The 7,446-nt window shown below is 38.4% G+C and overlaps 1 pseudogene; it reads right to left on the reverse strand.

Annotated features, from left to right (window-relative positions):
- Positions 1-859: 859 nt before the first annotated feature.
- LOC125175762 (enolase-phosphatase E1-like) lies at positions 860-1,615 on the reverse strand (annotated as a pseudogene).
- Positions 1,616-7,446: the final 5,831 nt, after the last annotated feature.

The following is a 7,446-nucleotide window of genomic DNA, read 5'->3' on the forward strand; positions in this document are numbered from 1 at the left end:
TACCTGTGGAAGGCAATTTAAACATATGCAAATATATAATTGCATACCTACGTGGATGTGTATATGTGCTTTTTTTTTAGTTTAAATTCAAGTTAGAAAACATATAGTCTTGGTTTCAGGAGTGGAACCCACTGATTCATCTCTCACATATAACACCCAGTGCTCACCCCCAACAAGTACCTTCCTTAATGCCCATCACCCATTTAGCCCATTCTCCCACCCCTCCTCCAGCAACCATCAGTTTGTTATCTATATTTAAGGGTCTCTTATGGTTTGCCTCCCTCTCTGTTTTTATCTTATCTTTTCTTCCCTTCCCCTATGTTCATCTGCTGAGTTTCTTAAATTCCATGTATGAGTGCAATCATATGATATCTGTCTTTTCTGACTGACGTATTTCACGTAGCATAATACACTCTCATTCCATCCATGTTGTTGCAAATAGCAAACTTAAATTATTTTTTCATCACCAGGTAGTATTCCATTGTAATATATACCACATCTTCTTTATCCATTTATCCGTTGATGGACATTTGGGCTCTTTCCACAATTTGGCTATTGTTGATAGCACTGCTATAAACATTGGGGTGCATCTGCCCCTCTGAACCAGCATTTTTGTAAGCTTTGGATAAATTCCTAGTAGTGCAATTGCTGGGTCTAGGGTAGTACATTTTTAATTTTTTGAGGAAACTTCATATTGTTTTCCAGAGTGGCTGCACCAGTTTGCATTCCCATCAGCAGTGCAAAAGGGTTCCCCTCTCTATGCATCATATATATGTGTTTTCAAAGTAAGTTACTTTTACCATCAGAATAAAAATAGACTCCAGGGACAACTTTGTGAGGACAGGTTTGTCGTCCTCCTCTAGGTTGAGGAAGGCAGGTACAGTCCATGGAAGGATGTGATGAGGTTGTGGTAATTCTTTTCATCATCTGTCAAACGCTCATCATGACTGGGTCTCACCAGCTCAGTGACAATAACATCCAATTGCTCAACAGCACTGACCTCCAGAGTAAGGTCTGTCAGAAACAAGATGTTGTTGGTTGGCTTTTGGCAATCCTTTGGTCACTCTCATTCTCCACTTTGTGTCCAATCTTGATATCAGAGTGACCATCAACAAGCTCAAGTTTCTCTCCCTCTGTAGAATGGCCAAATGATAACTTCTGGGCCTCTACAGTCCCTGAAGAATACATATATACCTTCCTTCCAGACTGTCTCCATTTCCTGACCGCTGGAACCACACTGTCAAAGAATGCTGCTTTTATGTGCCCAGCTGTGAATGCCGCCCTGCACCTGAGGCTCTGCAGCTGTTTCATCACCGTGGTCTTTCAGTCTAGAGACTTCTGCCAGCACCCCTTATCCACCGCTGGCCTGGATCACCCACTGCAGGTCATCTGCTCTGTTCCCAGGGGCGGCAGGGATGGGAACAGCCCAGTCCAGATGGGGATCCTCTTCAGCCTGTTTCCCCCAAAGACTGACAACATCCTGCTGGCACTCTTCTTCCCAGTGTGTCTGCAGATAGTCTTTAACATTTTCTTTGATGGAAGGAAATAAAATGTTTACTGAGACAATTGGGGTGGGAGTCACAGCGACTTCAGCAGACACAGAAAGCAGGATCATTTCTCTACCCGAATTGGCATCCTGGAAGGAAGGGCAGAGGGGGGGAGCTGTCTGTGCCCTCCCTCCTGGAGGGGGGAGGAGTCCAATACCTCCTGGACTTCCGACAGCCCAGCAAGAATCTCCCACTCTGCAACCACGTGGGGGTCTGAAAAACGAGGAAGGGAACCAACTGCGTGCCCCTCAAGGTGGATGAGACTACTGCACAGGGGCCCTGAGCTCCTGAGCTGCCTAGGCCCGGAGGCCGAGACCTAGATTTCCTTGACTTTAGGACAGGTTTCTAAGTTATTTCCCTACTGGGAAATTTATGTCCACAGAGCAAGTCTAAGGACTATATTATAGTATAATTTAGCAACCCAAAAGTGATAAAACAGATAATATATTTGTCAAAATTCTATTGCCTTAGGTATAGAGTCATTTGGAAACACATGGGTTGAAACTTGGGAAAAATGTTTAATGTAACAATTAAAATTACTTTCTACAATTATTTTTTTGTTTGTTTTTGTTTACATTGGATTCCGTTCATTCTTTTTAAGTTCAACACCGATCCATGTTACCAAATGGAAACTGTGGACATGCGTCTAATAAAATCTAAATAGTTAAATGCATTGGGGCAGTGGTTTCTGAAACCTGTATCAAAATAGTTTGCTCAGCTGACTGTGCACATCTCTTCTCAAGCCTGAGTTCAGTGAAGAGATGTCATGGTGGTAACTTGAAATCCAACATAGTGGGAGTATCCACACCACAGAGATCATCAGTGTTACAAATCAAGTTGTCTCCTTCCCCACCCTGTCCTTAAACATTTAGCACCAGCATTTATGGGTATGCCCCTACACAGCAAACTGTGAGCCATCTCAGGACTCATAACTAATTTAATTGAATATCAGATTTATTCATAGAAGCATTGCCCCCATGAAATACATGATAATCTGGCAACCAGATTGTTTTTTCCGGAACAAAAACCCCCACAAGAATCAAGAGATGAGGTGCTGCTTTATGAAATTCTGGCTCTACACTACAGCATGAGAAAGTAATGATGTAGACAGGTAGTGTCCAGACTGATATTTTTTTTTAATTTTTTTTTCAACGTTTATTTATTTTTGGGACAGAGAGAGACAGAGCACGAACGGGGGAGGGGCAGAGAGAGAGGGAGACACAGAATCGGAAACAGGCTCCAGGCTCCGAGCCATCAGCCCAGAGCCTGACGCGGGGCTCGAACTCCCGGACCGCGAGATCGTGACCTGGCTGAAGTCGGACGCTTAACCGACTGCGCCACCCAGGCGCCCCCAGACTGATATTTTTATGACAACTAAATTGTTTCTTCTTTAATTCTGGGACCATCATATTTCCAATTTTCATTGTGTTATGAAATCACTAAAAATCTTGTCATCTCTTGTCATCTCTCATCTTAATTTCATGACTGAAAGAACATTTAATACTAAAAAGGTAAAAAAAATATAATATATAATCTCTGAATAAATTGCAATTCTTTCTAGAAAAGAAAAATTTGCATTCTTACACTCCCCATTTACTATATATTAGTACAAGCTTTGCAGATGAGTACTTTGGAACCCTCACAAGATAATTATGTTAATTTTTTCTTAATAAGTCATCAAAATAAGAATATTAAAAAAAGATAATATCAAGCTTTTGGACAATGTTGAGAGTTGCAGGCGCCAGACAGAAAACCCAGTCACACTGGCAAAGGCCATAGCCTGTCTATAGGTTTCTTAGCTGAGGATGACTTTTCAGATTACCTAAATTTATGACTTCCTTCTCTGTGTTCACTCCAATAGATGTCTTATAAGAAAACATTTTTTTCAGGGGCACCTGGCTGGCTCAGTTGGTAAAGTGTGAATATTGTTCTTGATGTTGTGGGTTTGAGGCCCACGTTGTGCATGAATTAAAAAATAATAATAAACCATTTTTCAGTATTACTTTTATACATAGAATATATGGCAATCTCCAAACACAAGAATGTAGCCTCCTTACCAGTTATCTTCCATTAACATTAACGATTCGTCATTCTGGTTTTTTTAATATATATAGATTTTAAATGTTTATTTATTTATTTTGAGAGAGAGAGTGTGTGCAAATTATGTGCAATTGAGCACGGGAGGAGCAGATTGAGAATCGCAAGCAGGCTCTGTGCTGTCGGAGCAGAGCCCAACTTGGGGCTCAATGTCATGAACTACGAGATCATGACCTGAGCTGAAATCGAGAGTTGGTTGATTAACTCACTCAGCCTCCCAGGTTCCCCAGTAGGCCGTCATTTTGATTCATACATTAGTCTTATGTGTATTTCACTGAGTGTGATGTTTTCTATGAATTGATACCATGTAGTTTCAGAATGAGTAAATTGAGAACCCTATCTTAGAGACAAGGTGAACTGATTCATGCCTGGCCTGACCAACTTGTTCTGGTAGCTGATCTGGCATATCCTGGAATCAACAATGCCTTGTGGGCTTAAAACTATGATAAATATTATTTCAATATATTTTAAAATGTTCATTTATTTTTAAGTGAGATTAGATATTATTATTCTTTATGTAATTATCTCTGGAAAATTAGTGCCAATGCATTTAAAAGTTATTTTTCTGCTTCTGAATATGTAACAGGAACAGTGTGTGTGTTATTATGTCACACCTTCTTCTACTAAAAAAAAGCTACATGAGAAAAAAACAAAACTCTTATTCAGTAGTAAATCAACTAAGTAGACACAACCAAGTGTGTATTTGGCATATTTAACAAAGCAGGCCAATAGCTCTAAATTAACACTGAATTTGCTTCTGTAAAGGAGAATTATTATTGACATTTCCAGCTTGAGGGGCCACTGAGAGTGAATAAGTTGATTGTTGTTCAATTATTTAATTAAGTTCCAGGAAAGATGTGAATCACAAGGTCTGCCAGAATTAGCACTAAATTATAGAAAAAAGACCAGTATTGGTCAAAAGCTGACAGCAATGATCACTGAGAGCATGTTATGGATTGACTGCCTTTGTCAGCTAGTGTATTGACAAGGCAAAATGTCAAAAACTAGTTTTAAATTTTTGAATTAAAATGATTTTAAAAAGAATAAGCAAGCATGAATAGTTTAGTGAGTTTAAGCATACAGGGTATTTTAGCTTGTATAACCTCAGAAGAGCCACTCAATAGGCACACATATAAAGACGAACAATTTTCTCAAACCACTTTTGGCCCAGAAAAACATAATGAGTGTTGAGAAGAATAAGCTGGCAGCATTAATAGTAAATTGAAGTTCACTAGTCCCCCTTTATTCCTTGCTTTGATTTCCATAGTTTCAGTTACCTCTGCTCAACTGTAGTCAGGAAGCAGATGATCCTCCCTTGGAAAAGGACAGGTCCATATAGGTCACCAGCAACCCTAGTGCTATGTCACAATGCCTGTGTCATTCACCTCACTTCATCTCATCATGTACGTGTTTCATCATCTCACATCATCAAAAGAAGGGTGAGTATAATACAATAAGATATTTAGAGAGACCTCATTCACACAGCTTTTATTATAGTATGTTGTTATGTTGTTCTATTTTATTATTATTGTTCTTTATTTCTTACTGTGCCTTATTTATAAATTAAGCTTTATCATAGGTGTGTATATACAGCAAAAAAAAACCAGGAAATATGCAAAGTTTGGTCTTATCATCACTTTCAGACATCCACTGGGGGTCTTGGAACAATCCTCTCTGGATAAGGTGGGACTACTGTATTGCCTCTTCAAAATATCATATGGAAATGCAAAAGTGAAAATACAAGAAATCCACTCATTTTCAGGCTTTCATATTTCTAAACATGTTAAGATGTTTAGCATATGTATACCTTAAACATAACCCAGCTAGCACAAATAGTCCAAATGTCTTTCAGGGGACTAGTATACATGCAATGGATAGCTATTGTGTTAATTAGAAGTGTGAAAGAACAACTGCATTGTTTTTTTTCCAGTAGGGTATGTATGCATATCTAACATCTAAATCTGTATCTATGTCTATATGTCCTTTATGATCAATTGCATCTATCATAGAATGACAGATGTGACCAAGGAAGAAAAAGCAATAGATCTAACACAATTTAATTTTTTTAAGTTTATTTATGTATTTTGATAGAGAGAGCGCGAGAGAAAGAGGCAGAGAGTGGGAGAGGAAAAATTCCCAGCACGTGATGTGCGTCTTGAACTCATGAACTGTGAAATCATGGCCTGAGTCAAAATTAAGAGTAGGCTATTCAACCAACTTAGCCACCCCAGGTGCCCTAATGCAATTTTTTAAAATTTTATTTCAATGTTTATTTATTTTTGAGAGAGACAGAGACGGTGTGTGAACTGGGAAGGGGCAGAGAGAGAGGGAGACACAGAATCTGAAGTAGGCTCCAGGCTCTGAGCTGTCAGCATAGGGCCTCAAACTCACAAACTGCAAGATCATGACTTGAGCTGAAGTCGAGGCTTACCCAACTGAGCCACCCAGACCCCTAATGCAATTTTTTTTTATCCAGGTTTTGGTTCTATACCACATGCCAAAAGTCATCATTAAATTGGGATGAATTTTATTTCAGCCACCAAAAATAATATCATTTCTGGAACACAGATGAGAAGTAAGCATTTTTAAATTGCTAAATAACCCCAACTTTTCATTTTGTGAACTATGGTATTGGGGTTTTAACTTTTGTTTTAAGCCAAGGTTACAAGGTTCTAGTAGGCTATGAAATCTTTGATTTTGTAAGTTACAAAAATAAATAAATAAATAAATAAATAAATAAATAAAGGTGACTACATTTTCATCAATGAGAATGTTCATATAAGTCCAAACTACAAACAAGTTGGATATTGTCTAAAAGATCTTTCAGAAGGCCTTCCTGGTTTAATAGTTGGTCTTTCTCCTTCCTCTTCTTCTTCTTCTTCTTCTCCTCCTCCTATCTCCTCCCTCTCTCCCTCCTTCTCTTTCTCCTCACTCTTCTCCTCCTCTACCTCTTCTCCTACTCCTCTTTCTCCTTCCTCTCCTTTCCTTCTCTTCCTCCTCTTCTTTCCCCTCTTCCCCCTCCCTCTTTCTTTCCTTCAATTTGCTATCCCTGATTAATTGTTTTTACTAGCCTAAAGCCACTACTCTGTTGAACTTTCTAATGCAGTAAATACATTTCTATTTTGGTAGTGTATAAGTTTTTATTTCTCCTTTATTCTTAGGCAGAAGAAAGAGACAATGGTGGAAAAGGGAAACCTCTAAATTGAATGCTGAGAAAGGAAAATAAAATCTTATACAAATTGAAGGAAACTTCTGCTATTCGGAGACATCGATAGCTGTAGGTACATAGCTGTAGGTATACAGCTGTAGATATATTATGAGAGGTACATAGCTGTAGGTATATTATGAGGTACGTGCGAATGAAACTCCAAAATCCTATTTGGGATAAACCACTTATGGAACTAATGGGATCCAGGTATAAGTAAGGCTCAGAGGAAAACCGCTGAGGAAAATGCAGAGGCTCAAATATGTAATGTTAAATTAGATAATTTAATCATTTTTCTTAAAAAAAAAAAACTATTCATGGTTTTCACTTGCTACTGCCCTATGATCTGAACCCCACAGCCTTGATGTGAAAAATCATTTCTCTGATTAAGTAGTTTATTTGCATATGTAGTTCACTACATACACAGATCTTTCTATATGTTCTGATTGATTGGTGTGAAGTTTCCACTGATCCAGAAGAATTTATATTAAAATTGCTTGGTAATGTGAAATCTGTTCAGGAAGATTAGAAACCTATATCATATTCCCAGTAGATTAGACTATCATTCATAACAGTTGCATCCAAACTAATTCTTAA

The sequence above is a fragment of the Prionailurus viverrinus genome, chromosome C2 (genome assembly GCF_022837055.1).
Source record: "Prionailurus viverrinus isolate Anna chromosome C2, UM_Priviv_1.0, whole genome shotgun sequence".
Taxonomy (NCBI): Eukaryota; Metazoa; Chordata; class Mammalia; order Carnivora; family Felidae; genus Prionailurus; species Prionailurus viverrinus.